The sequence below is a fragment of the Accipiter gentilis genome, chromosome 4, assembly GCF_929443795.1.
Source record: "Accipiter gentilis chromosome 4, bAccGen1.1, whole genome shotgun sequence".
NCBI classification, from domain to species: Eukaryota; Metazoa; Chordata; class Aves; order Accipitriformes; family Accipitridae; genus Astur; species Astur gentilis.
The window spans coordinates 9,707,874-9,720,252 of NC_064883.1; the positions used below are offsets into that span (position 1 = coordinate 9,707,874).

General features: G+C 41.5%; 1 protein-coding gene across 2 annotated transcripts in view; it reads left to right on the forward strand.

Annotated features, from left to right (window-relative positions):
* The window catches only part of JAZF1 (JAZF zinc finger 1), a 199,660-nt gene that overhangs the window by 96,907 nt on the left and 90,374 nt on the right, over positions 1–12,379 (forward strand). The window lies entirely within an intron of this gene.

The following is a 12,379-nucleotide window of genomic DNA, read 5'->3' on the forward strand; positions in this document are numbered from 1 at the left end:
CGGTGAAACGGCTCGAAACCCCCTCCTGTTGCGGCAGGTGAAATAACGTCCGTCAAACGGCAGCCGCCGGCCGCTCCGCACCTCAGCTGCGCCCGCGAAGGGAAATGGCGGCGGGCGAACGGCGCCAGCGGCTGGGGCCGCGCTGCCGGCGCCGCCACGAGGGGGCGCGGTGGGCCTGGCTCTTCTCCTCGGGGCTGCGGCCTCCGAGCTCGGCGGAGCCGGGCGGGCGGCAGCGCCCTGTCGGTGCGTGTCGGTCTCTGCTGGCTGCGCGGGCGGGCGGGGCAGGCCGTGCTCGTCCCTGCATGGAAGCGCACGGGAGGTTTGCAAAGGCTGTGGTAAATCCAGTGCAAACTGATCCTCCTCGCTTTAGCGACCCGCCGCCGGTGGCGTGTCTTTTCGCGCTAGAGCTGAACGTCTCAAACGTTTGTCTTTTATCTTCTGCTAAGGACTGGTACGGGGCGTTTCTTTGCCCTTGTGTCTCCCCGTGAAGGAGTGGCCGACGCTGCCCGCTGTGGGAAGGGTGTTTCCCCTCCCTGACTGGTGGGGTTAAGAGTTAAAAGCGACTTTCTCTCTGCGAGTTACAGTTCTCCTCCCCTCCCGCAGATGACACACCGGCGTGAGTCAGCGTGTGGAAATCTGGGCTGGGCTTAATGATGAGGAAAATGTCATCTGGCCATGCCAAAAACTTGGAAGTTTTCTTACCAAGAAAACTGGCACAGCATTCCCTGGGAGAGAAAATGTCTCCTCGTATCCCTTCGCAAGCCTCAGTTCGTGAGTGGTTGGGTAAGGGTAAAACCTCGGTTTTATCCAAGTGTTGTATCAGTTCAGACCGTTGCAAATGACAGGATTCCGTTTCGATCAAGCTGTGAGACTTCACCTCTTCCCTGCTCTGCAATCTCTTGTCCTGTAGGAGCTGGACTGAGGTAGCCACACGTCATTCAGTGGATGGCACCAAACCGCTTGCCACACTTGGCTTCCAACAGCTGGAGATACTGGAACTGAAGTGGTAACTAGTGCGTAGAATAATCTGTTTCACTTTACTAGTTCTCAAGAGAAGGTAATTTGAAATTCTCTTTCAAGAACAGATATCAAAGGTACAGAAGTGCAGAGGATCTGCTCCACTGTTGGTACATAAGGGCAAACAAAATAGTCCTGTTGCTCAAGGATGATGGCTAACAGCACTTTAAAAATTTCTTCCATACCGTCCTTGTTAACCCAATGATTGAGTGTTAGACTTTTGAAAGGTGCAGATTTGGATAACTATTTTTATTTAGGTTTATTGTCAATGTGTTTGCAGAGAAGTAGATTTTTCATCTCACAATGTTAGGTTCACGTTTGTGCACTGTTTTCAATGATGATGTCTTCCTCTTAGAGAGAGGGACACCCCACCCCACTCCCTGCAAGAAATGTACTGATATATGATATGTGTATGTGTGTGTTTCTTGTTCCCTGTGGGGTGGGCTTGTTGCTGGATGTTTCATGTGTAGCACTGGTGACAAATGTGGAGTTGCTCACAGTCTTGGATAAGGCGTATTGGTAGTGAAATTACTTCCAGTGAGATAAAACAGTAAAATTGTGAACGACACAGTATGTCCAAATTAATTTTGGAAAAGACATTTCAGGAAATAAAGGTTATCTGAGCATCTGGCATTCTTACACAGCTGGTTGCTGTCCTTGCTCCACCAGCCTCTGGCTCCACCGGGCATGGTTGCCATCTTTTGGAGGGAGGTTCTCTTGAGTAACGCTAAGTAATGATGCCATTTCCTTCTTCCTCACAAGTAATTGCTTAGTTGTGTGCACTCCCTGTTCCTGTCAGCAGGAAGTGAAGATTAGGAATCCAGTCTGTCTCCTACAAGACTGTGCAAAGTAGTAGCTCAGAAGATAAGCTTCTTATAGCAATTTTAGTGACTCACAGGAAAAATATGTATTATTTCCTTCTAATTCAGCCTTCCCTCAAAATAAACCAAAAAATCCCGCAACCGCTGTTTGCAGAAGAGTGAAGACACAGTAAATAACTTGCAGTAAAAAAAGTTTTCCTTTTTGATTCCTGTTAAAGATGAAGAAGTTTAACTTATGAAATACTAGCTGTGCTGCCTATAGTGGTTCATTTTAGTGTTTCCAGCCAAAATTAGAAGTGGCCTGTTTTCAATGGCACTTTAAAATTTAGTGCTATGTTGATAGTCTGAAATGGAGATCTTCTGACATTACAAATGAAATATGTGCCACTGCAGTTCAGTTGTGGTTTAGCTGGCCATGGAGTTGGGATATAATCATATTATTTTAACTCCTGGAGATCATTACTACTTTGGGAAATAAAACTCTCAAGCATCAGAACTGTCAAGATATATATTTTGAACTTTTATTTAAAGTAATACTAGGTTTTATTTATTTTGGAATGTTTAGCCAGGTTTTCATTATTAAAACTAGATGAGAACAAGGATTTGAGTATTTGAGTAATAATAATAAAAAGGCAAAACAGAAACCTATAAATTTTCAATTTTTTTAATAGGAAAACTAGCTGTTTTGAAATAACTGCTTGCTTTATGCAAAACTGTTTATCCTAAAACATGGATTTAAGCATGTACTCATGTCACATGCTTGATTTGAAAAAGCACAGACTTGTGATTTATGTAAAGATTGCTCTTCTACTACTAGTTACCAAGTTTTGCCCAAAAAAGGCCAAACCTCCCAATAGATTTGCCCAGGCCAGCCCTGGGTTCTCATAGAAACCCACTAAACTCAACCCTCAATCAATCCATTGCCAACTCCAAAAATTATTTCCTCGTAATTTTGGCAAAACGCAAGATGAATGCTCCTCATTTGTCTTTTTTGTTGGTTTCCAGATGTAATGGGTAATGATGAGTATGACCTTAAAGAGTGGGGAAATGTGTGAATTTTGGAAACAGGGTTTTGACTGAACACCTAGAAAATCTGCATGCAGGACTGGGTCTGCATTGGAAAGCACCCTCCAGCCTTTTTCCTACTTTCTCTCCAGCCTGTTAGGGCAGGGAATGTAAAATGGTTTCCCTGATGGGCATCCTCATACCAGCTTGCCTCCGGGGGTGGGGGGTGGTCACAGCTATGCAGGCAGAGTGTTTTTATTGGCCTCGTATGTCATCTGGGGTGGTGATACAACTATGTGAACAAGAGAAGTCCTTTTTATGTGTTCTTGCTGTGTCCCTGTTAGAGGGCTCTGCCAGCGTAACTGTGGCGTTACCACTTTGAGCAGAGGGCACCAAGTGTAGTTGGGGCCTACAAAAGTGATTAAAAAGACCATCATGCTGGTCTGTGTGTTTGGGGGCAGTGCTGCATGCCATGAAGGTAGTTTTATCATTGTTTCAGTATAGAATAATATCCCTAAATTTTGGACTTTTAATTAATTTTGGGGACCTTCCCCAATTCGGGTGAGTTAAAGGTGAGTGCCTTTCCAAAGTATATGAGTTTTTAAAACTCTCAGACAAAAGAAACATCATAGTGTGGTAAGGAATAAAAATAGTCATTTAATTACTGAAATGGGATCATTGTAGAGATTACTAATAATATATGTTATATCCTGCGTGCTTGACTGTTAAGTGCAAATGGATCTTTTATTTTAACACTCTCCAGTGGCACCTCATGAGATTATTTGACTTGAATTAAATGTTGGGAAATTCTGTGAAAATGGCATTCTAATTTTTCTCTATTTCAAGCTCCATTTAGTATATCTGCACTTAAAAGTTGCAAGAACTTAACATTTCAAATGCTTAAAAATTGAATACATCTCACAATTTAAAAAGTAAAAAAATAGCAGCAGACATTTTCCCCTTCCCCACCCCCCCCCCACCCCGCTTCTCTAAGGGACCTTTCCAGCACTCTGCTGATCTCCTGTTGATTTGATTAATGAATATTTTACCTATTAAAAGTAACTGTTAATTATTGCATTTGGTTGCAACAATAATTGTATGTTTCAAATAAAAACTAATTAACATAATAAGTGGAAAAGCATCATGGCACATGAAGTGTGCTTGCAGTTCGCTACATCTGAAAGATCATGAGATGCCTTTTTGACATTTGTAGCTCTGCAGCTAGTTAGCAGCAATTACATTCTGTTTGAATAGAAATGAAGTATCTGATTTACAGCATTACTTTTTATATTCTGAGACGTGAGCTACCAAGAATATTATGAGGATGTCTGCAATCACAGTGCACAGTAATATTCTCTTAATGAATTACGGTTATACCCTCTTACGCAGCTCCCTGCTTTGTAGTTGCTGCTGGAGTTTTGCTTGGGTTTTTAGAGGAGGGGGTGTGTGGAAGATGGCTTAAAAACTGGTTGATCAGGTGCCATCCCTTCTACCAGAGGCAACTGCAGGCGGTAAGGTGGTAGGTAGCCTGTTGTTTAGCTGTGCCAGAGAGCTGAGGAGGCCCAGTGGACCAGGCTCTATCTCTATTCAGCACTGCATCTAATAGAACCAGGAAAGGCCACAGTTTGAATTTCTCTATTAAGAAAGGATGCTAGATGTAGAGGATGCTCCCTGCCAGAGCGAGGAAGTTTGGGAAAGCAACAGGAATGCAGGACGGTACACGGAGACATTGCACACCTTGTAAGGATGGGAAGGGAGCTGTGATGTTGTTCCTCACGTGCTGCATGTTACCTTCAAGCTTCCCACTAAGAACGCTTACAGGATATTGATGCTTTTTCTTTTTCTTCTAATCTTTTAAGTAAAGAATTTCACAAATTCTGCACTTGGTTTACAGTACTGTAAATAGATATAAAGCAAGAAAGCAACTCTTAGGCAACTGCAGGCAAGTTCTCGTCAACCAGATTGCCCCACTGAGGAACGAACGAACAGATCAGTTGCTTGGATCTGTCCACTACCTCACAGTTTTCCTAGCACGTTTGATACCGTCCAACCTTGGTTAATGCAAATTATTCTGGGGACAGAGGAATGGAAAGTTCTTGTAATTTCTGGCAAGGGAAAACTCTTCTTAAGGCAGTAGATTGTCTGTAATAAGGGCCAGAAGAGTAGCAAAGTAATATATTTTCAAATAAACAGATGAAGACATGACTAAGTTGATCAAGTGTTTGGGTTGAGAACTTCCGTCCTGTTCTTATTTGTGTGTTTTCTTATGTATATATAATATATGGCACTGGAAAGTTATGCACACTCTCATTTTTCACTTTAATTGCCTATTTAAAGACAGCATGGCAGATCCAAAGGTTGCTTTCAGCAACTGAGGAGCACTGTGATCACTTACTAGTGTGAAATAATTAACTTAATTGCAGAAATTAAAGATTCAGGATCCATGATTAGACCCAATGCATTCTTTCTCTTTTCTGTTTTCCATATCTGAAATATCTTTTTATTACATGTGGTTATATCACAATTATTTATTTTTTTTAATGGAAGATACTTTTCATATGATTTGCAAATCATTGTGTTTTACGTTTACTTGGCTGTTTGTTTGTTTTTTAAATTAAAAATTGAAAATGTCAAATGATCTACTCTGTTGTGTTGCTGAGCTACCATTTTAACCTGAAATCCTTTTAGTAATTACGCATTAAATTAGTACGTGTAAAGCTGTAACATGAACCCTATTTGTCTAGGCAATGGGAGGTAAGGGATGGCCATTACTTCTAACAGATCACAGTCTGAATTACATAGTGGCAGCTTGCAAGGATGAAACAGGATTGCTCAGTAATAGCATATATATAAAAAAAAATTCTAATCTTCTCTTTGCTTGCATCAAAAAAATGCTCTACTCTTCTGTTTGCTGTAAGACCAAAGCACAGATTTGTTTCTGTGTAGCATATCTGAAATACCGTATATCACCTTATCCCCTGGCAAGATACCATTTTTTCCTACAACAAAGCTCCGAGCTCTTGTGTCTCACAGAATTTGTGTTATAAAATGGAGTTTCACATGTGCTGATCTGCAGCAGTGAATGGATGGTGTTGATTGTGGTGTTCTTGGAGGTTTTGTGCTTTAATTTTCAGCAGGCTGTTTTTGAACTTCTGTGACCACCTTTTTTATAGAGTCCCTCTTGCAGTGATGTCCTCTGACTGGTTCTGCAGTCATAACACCCAGCGAAGGTAAAATGCCAGAGTGGTGTCCCTGGGATCTGGGTGCATTTCCTGTGAAGAGGCAGTTATTATAAAGTCCCGTTTTCTTCAGGAACTTCCATGAAGACTGCCTCGCTTCCTTGTGAGGGGCACCTATATGAAGAGGCTACTGTCTGCTAAACCAGGGTGTTAAGTCAGCAGATGCTGCTTTCAGTGCCTTCCAGCTGCCTATGTGTGCATTCTCAATATATACTGGTTGGCTTTTTTTCCTGAGGCAGCCTTCATTCAAATAAACCTTCCGTTTAATAATTCTTTTTGCTAACTTCTTGCCTACATGTGTAATATGTAATTTGCAGTTGTGAAGATTAACGCTAGCTTTTTTGTGCTTGCAGGCTTTAGGAGAAGTCCACAGTAGTTTAAACTTTGGTATGTGACCTATGATGCTTTACCTTGGCTTTGGACTCCGTTATCCTTCCATGGTAATGCAGCAATTACAATCAATCAGTTGCTGAGTGGAAAGTACGCAGGCCTTGTTTGAGCAGCAGCAGTGTGCCAGTAGAGCAGTCAGCCTGACAGAGCTGTCTCCCAGCGGGCCAAAAAGACTGCAGTTTCATGACCTTCTTGTAATATTTATGTGGCCTGTGTCTTTTAGGGTTTTTTTTTTCACAGGTTTATGCACTTACGAGCAATTTGACAGGGGAAATAAACTGTTTGCAGCTAACCGAGAAATTTTTGCAACTCCAGGATAGACCAAACAGGCAGGATTTTGTACTAAAAAAATATCCTGGAGCCTCTAGTGATCACTGAAACTGTGAAAGTTGAAATAAATAGTGTTTTCTTGTTTGTACTTGCCTGAATGTAGTTTCTTAGTCATCTATTTAATTAGAGTTTAATCTGGAAATGTAGAAGCATTTGGTATCTAATTTATTTCACAGTTTGATAAACCCATCTCTGTGGCACTTAACACCTTGATCTTGGAAAGAACTTAAACTCGTGCGTAAATATTAAAGGTGTTCTTGAAGTCAGGTAGGTTTAAAACTCTTGCAGAATCATGGTATTTATCGTCCAATGTTCCATCTTTGAAGTGCAGAGGGTAAATTTTTTCTATTAAATATATAATTAGGGGACCATGTTAATATCTGTAAAATCATAGTTGTCTGTGATCTTATTCTTTAAATTCATGAGAAGACCTGAATAACACCGCATTTGGAATTGAAACTGTGAATTTCATAATGGCTTCCTTGTAATGGAGGTTTTGGATGGGGAACAGTTTCCAGTAACATTGAATTTATCTGTTTCTGGCCTTTTGAGCTACATCCACGTAAGAACAATTGTGGACTTTTGAGGAAGCCAACAGAAATGTTTGCCTTGGCATCATTAGTGAAGAGAGCTAGTTTCAAGGGAAGTGTAGGTTTTAATTAACTAGCTGAGCTGACTTATATCAGCCAGTTTCAAGGCCAAGTGAAATACAAGACAGGCACTCTGCGAACCTGGTGGTGGGCGAGCGGAACGTGTGTACGGATGTTCTGACAAAGCCAGTTGTGAGTCTGGGAGACCTCTGTGTGGGCAGTTCACCTCAGCGTGATCTTGCACAAAAAGGTGAGGTTGTTATAAACATCTCCGAGTCACTTGGGAGATAGATCATACTGTAAGTCCTTGGTCCTTGTAAATATGAGTTTTAGTGCTTTTAAAATCCTTTGCAGGGCCGTTATTTTCTTAACATTTGGAGGCATTTTGTTACTTTTTTTTGAGATTAAACAGCAATAACACCCTTGGGTTGGAAAGGGGAGTTTTGTCTTTTTGCTTTTGTTGCAACTATTCGGCTTAAGTAATGGCATGGCTGATAGAAGACATGTTTTTCAAACCTAAGTCTTTTTAAGTTATGGACACCCCCCCACCTGTCATGGCTTGGTTCAGTAGTCATTCGTTTTGTTAGAACATGCTCCATAGAAAATGCATGGCTTCATCTGAGCAGTTCAAAGATGGCGCAGTGCAATTTATGGTCTTAGCCTTAATTACACACTCGTAGTACATGTCTGGTTGCCCAGTATGAAACAGGTTGTGGATGTGAGAAATTGGAGGTGTCTAATCCTATAGGTGATCAGTGGAGTAACTCTCTTGTGGATGTTAGCACCCACACTTCAGTCTTCTAATACTGAGGTGGTGGGACCCATAACAAAATCCTGGGGTAGTTCATATGAAATGAAAATTTCATTTTAATAACTTTCATTAAAGAAAAAGAGAAAAAAACAGAGTTTCCAAAATTTAACACCATAGTAAAATAAGAGAACATCGTTAAAAAACCCCCACGGCATTACAGAAAGTACGTAGTGCTTTTCTTCTTCTGCTGTGGAATGAAATCAGTGGAACATAATGCTTATGAGAAGAGACAAGTAATGAAGGCAGCCAATGTACAGCGGGTGGCAATTTGTTCTACCAGATTCAAAGTGTTACAGCAAAACTGATGAAGTGGCAAATCTCCAATAGCCCATGTTAATTCAAGAAACAAGGGTAACTAGTTAAAGTAATGCTAATCAACCATTCCCTTCAAATTCTGTAGTTGGTTTTGTGTGTGTACTGTGAGGATATTTTTCTTATAAGAAAGGGAGCTTGGACCAGTCCTAGGTTGTACTGTTTAAATACTTTTCAAGAAAAAGATTTGTCATCTGTGAATGTTTAATGCATTATAGGTGTCTGTTTGGAAACTATTTAGGCTACTTTTGGCTGACTTTGACCAGCCTATGCATGTTTGAAGAAACATTGACTAAACATTTAACATTATACAGGGCCATTTTGTGAGATTGACAACAGATTTTTGCCTCCCCTGCTCCTCATCCCTGAGTCAGATAGTTGAGAGTGTTGGCTGATACATAACGTCCTGGTCAGTGGAGTAACGTGTTTGGAGACTGTGGCTTTCAGCAGCATGAATGGTGCTATAAAATGGTGCTAGGATCTGTATGAATGTCCTTAGGTGTGAGAGAAGTAGAGCACTGGTATTCCAGGCTTGAATGTTCAGCATCAAGGAATACTGCTACTTAATCTCACTGTAGCTGTGTTTGCTGTCTTAAAAAAAAAGAAAAAAAAGCTAATTATTGTCTTTTTTTTTTTTCTTCTTTTAAGCAAGCCTGGGATGATTTTGGTCTTTTTGTAGTTGTTAACAATAATATATATTCACCCTGTGCTCAAAAGTGTACTAATTAACATCAAGAAAGTAAGTCGAGACTGGCTAAATTGGAAGTAAGATACAATAAGGGGGGGGCGGGGACGGACGTGGAGTCAGAGGCTGCAGGGGAGAGGCAATACAGGGAAAGAGTTCTATGTATGTCCAGGCCTGTGATACAAGAGTGAGCAAGTGGTTATAGATATCTCTATGTGATTTTTGACTTGTTTGTATGTTAGGACATTTTGAGGGGGGAGGAGTGGGCAGCATGACAGCAAGGGCAGGAGAGAACGATGGGAGGCGGGATGAGTAGCAAGAACTGGGGTTAGGAAGGGGCAGGAGAGAGGAAGGCACTGGCTGAGGTTGGGCAGAGGATGAGGAAGAGGGAATGGAGGCGGGAAGGAATGGATCGGTGAGATTTTAAGACAGTGAGAAAAAAGCTGGCAGTGGTGAGTGAACTGTATGTGTGCCCTGGATAGCAAGGCTGTGCAGGTTTTAGGTGGGTGCAGCAGAGCTGCCGGTGTGGCTTTCGTGCCTTTCCACCTAGGGAAGGGCTGTGCCGGAGCCACATGGCTGCTGGCACCCGTGGCACAGCTGGCCTGGTCTCTGCCCTTCTCTGCTCTTCTCTGAAGGCCATGCGGTTTGTGCCCCAGCACAAGTTTCTGTGCTTTCTTTTTCTCTTCTGTTGTTAGAGCTGGGGAAGAGAAATAATATCCAACAGTGTTACCTATGGTTCCTGCTACAGTGCAGAAGTGAATGCAACGTTCTCGTGACTGGCAAATCAGCAGCTGGTTGCAAGACAAATAAAAATGTGTCAAGCATTTTGAGTGCTAAATTCATACAAGATTTTCTTGACCACCTCCTGGATTATTTTTTGGTGGAATCGGGTTATAGGAAGGGATAGATAAACTGAGTAGGGACTGTGAGCAGTTCATTCCTCATGTGTCAGGCAGCACGTACAGAGAGATGGGACTCTGCTTTGTGCAGGTGCCAGCAGGCAAATTTCTATGTGCTTTGATAACACAGTCCTACAAAAGTTAGGGGACTTTTGTTTTTTGTCTTCGCATTTTCATCTTCAGCTGGTGTTATGGTGAGCCGCTGGCGAGCAGCAGAAGGGTGGTGGACTCTTCATTAGAGCTTTCCCTTGTCCTCTCCCACAGATACATGCAGCACTCTGAGGTAAACCAGCCCCAATTTTGTCTCCTTCAGTCACAGAAACCTTTGTTTGTAGGTGGAGGTTAATCCCATTTAAGAACTGGATTAGCAAAGATGTAGTCATTTAACCACAGATGCCTAAATTTGGGTTGAGGCAGTTCTCAAATAGTCCTGGCTGGGATTAATGCTCTGCAAATGTTCTGGACCAAGACAGTTTCATGGCAGGCCATGCACCACCGAGGTGTAAATCTAACAGAGCTCACCATGACAGCAGTTGTATGCTTGGCCTGCTAAATAAGTGTGGGTTTTGTAGAAACAAAGGCAAGTGAAAGATCTGTATGTATTGCATGAACCTGACTTCCTCAGAGAAGTGAATTATAAAGATAACATGAAAGACAGCTGATACGTTGCTGTCTTTGGTTAGCATAGTGTGCTGGTACTTACTGAATTTCCGCTGGCACCAGCAAGATCTGCTCCTTTTAAGGATAACAGGTTTGGGATTGCTGGTTGGATTGGCACTTGTGCTTTTACCCCTCTTCTCTGAACTTGCTTAAAGGTATTTTTCTCTTTAGGGACATACTGATAAAAGCATGTTAGCAAATCCTGGAGCCTCAGCTTTGCAGGAGCAAATGTAGGAAGAAAAATTAGGATCAGTTTGAGCTTTGGGGAGAATGGACAGGGGATTCCCTGCTCACTGAATAAAGACATTATCTGCTTTGGGCAGTGGTGTGACAAAGGCACCTACCTCAAACACAGTCCCCATTCAGTTCAGTTAAAAATCTTCCTTAAGGTAGAGCAGCAGAGACAGATATCAAAATAATTTTATCATGTTTTAAAAACAAAACCCACAAAAACCACCAGAAGGAACTGATCAGGTCAAACAAATGTGGCTATCAAGATAATAAGCTTTTAAAAATTAAGAATGCTTAAAGTTGTAGGACAAAGCAAGAACAATCCAAAATACAGTTTTTGCTTGGGGTTCCTCTTTCCCCTGTCCACCCACCCTCCCACCCCCCACCCCCACCCCCCACCCCCCCCGACAAAGTAGATGCTTTTCAGAAATAAAAGATGGATGGCAGCAGTGCTATGGGGAGCCATTTAGTAAAAGCAGTTTATATTCTTTATAGTTAAAATGCAGAAGTTGCACCCAGAATTGCTTTTAAAGTAATGCATAAAATATGTTGTTAATGACTATGTAGTAATCTGCACAGGCATGATGCACATTTTCCATTGGGAACTTCTGAAAGACTGTTTATGCTCAGCTCCTAAAGGTGCACATCTACAATGTAGGGCAAGGCTGTATTTGAAACCTCGATATAATCCTATTTTTTATATAAGAAAACTACATAAACTATGGGCATACACCCTTGGTTTTGGTTTCAGAAAATTAAACCAAGACTACTTCTTCGTTAGATGAAAGCAAAACTTAACTGAAAAGGACAATGAAAACAGTGATTGAAAACATATTCTTTCATTTGAGTGAGAAACTTAGCACTTGAGGGAATTGGATTGTGTTTGCTTCAGGGCTTTTGGTGGGCAATGCTGCTTGGCAAGCATTTCCTTCAAGTGCATTTTTGTATGACCCCTGATTGAGAGCTTCAGAAAATAAGCTGTAGAGAAGGGAGAACGCAAAACTCAGAGATGCAGAAGTATCAAGTCCCAGCTGAAGAGATCAAATCGCTATTGAAACATCTCAAAATGTGTCAACCATATTTAGAAATAGCTACATTGAACAAGAAAGCTTGAAACTTTTAACACTGTAAATCATGGAAAGCAGTGAAAACTAATATTTATGAGGGGGATTGTGAAAGGTTGTGTGACAGTTGGAAATTACATCACTGTTGATGTTTCAAATTCTTGTGTAAAGTAATGCAATACTGTGTTTATGAATGAATGAACGAATGATTGTGCTGTGCTAAGTATACTCTATGTGGCTAAACTGGGTTGAGCTATTTTGTATCTCTTGTCTTCACTTATGTTACTTTGGAGTATACAATCCCATGTGTTTCAGTGGATGTATT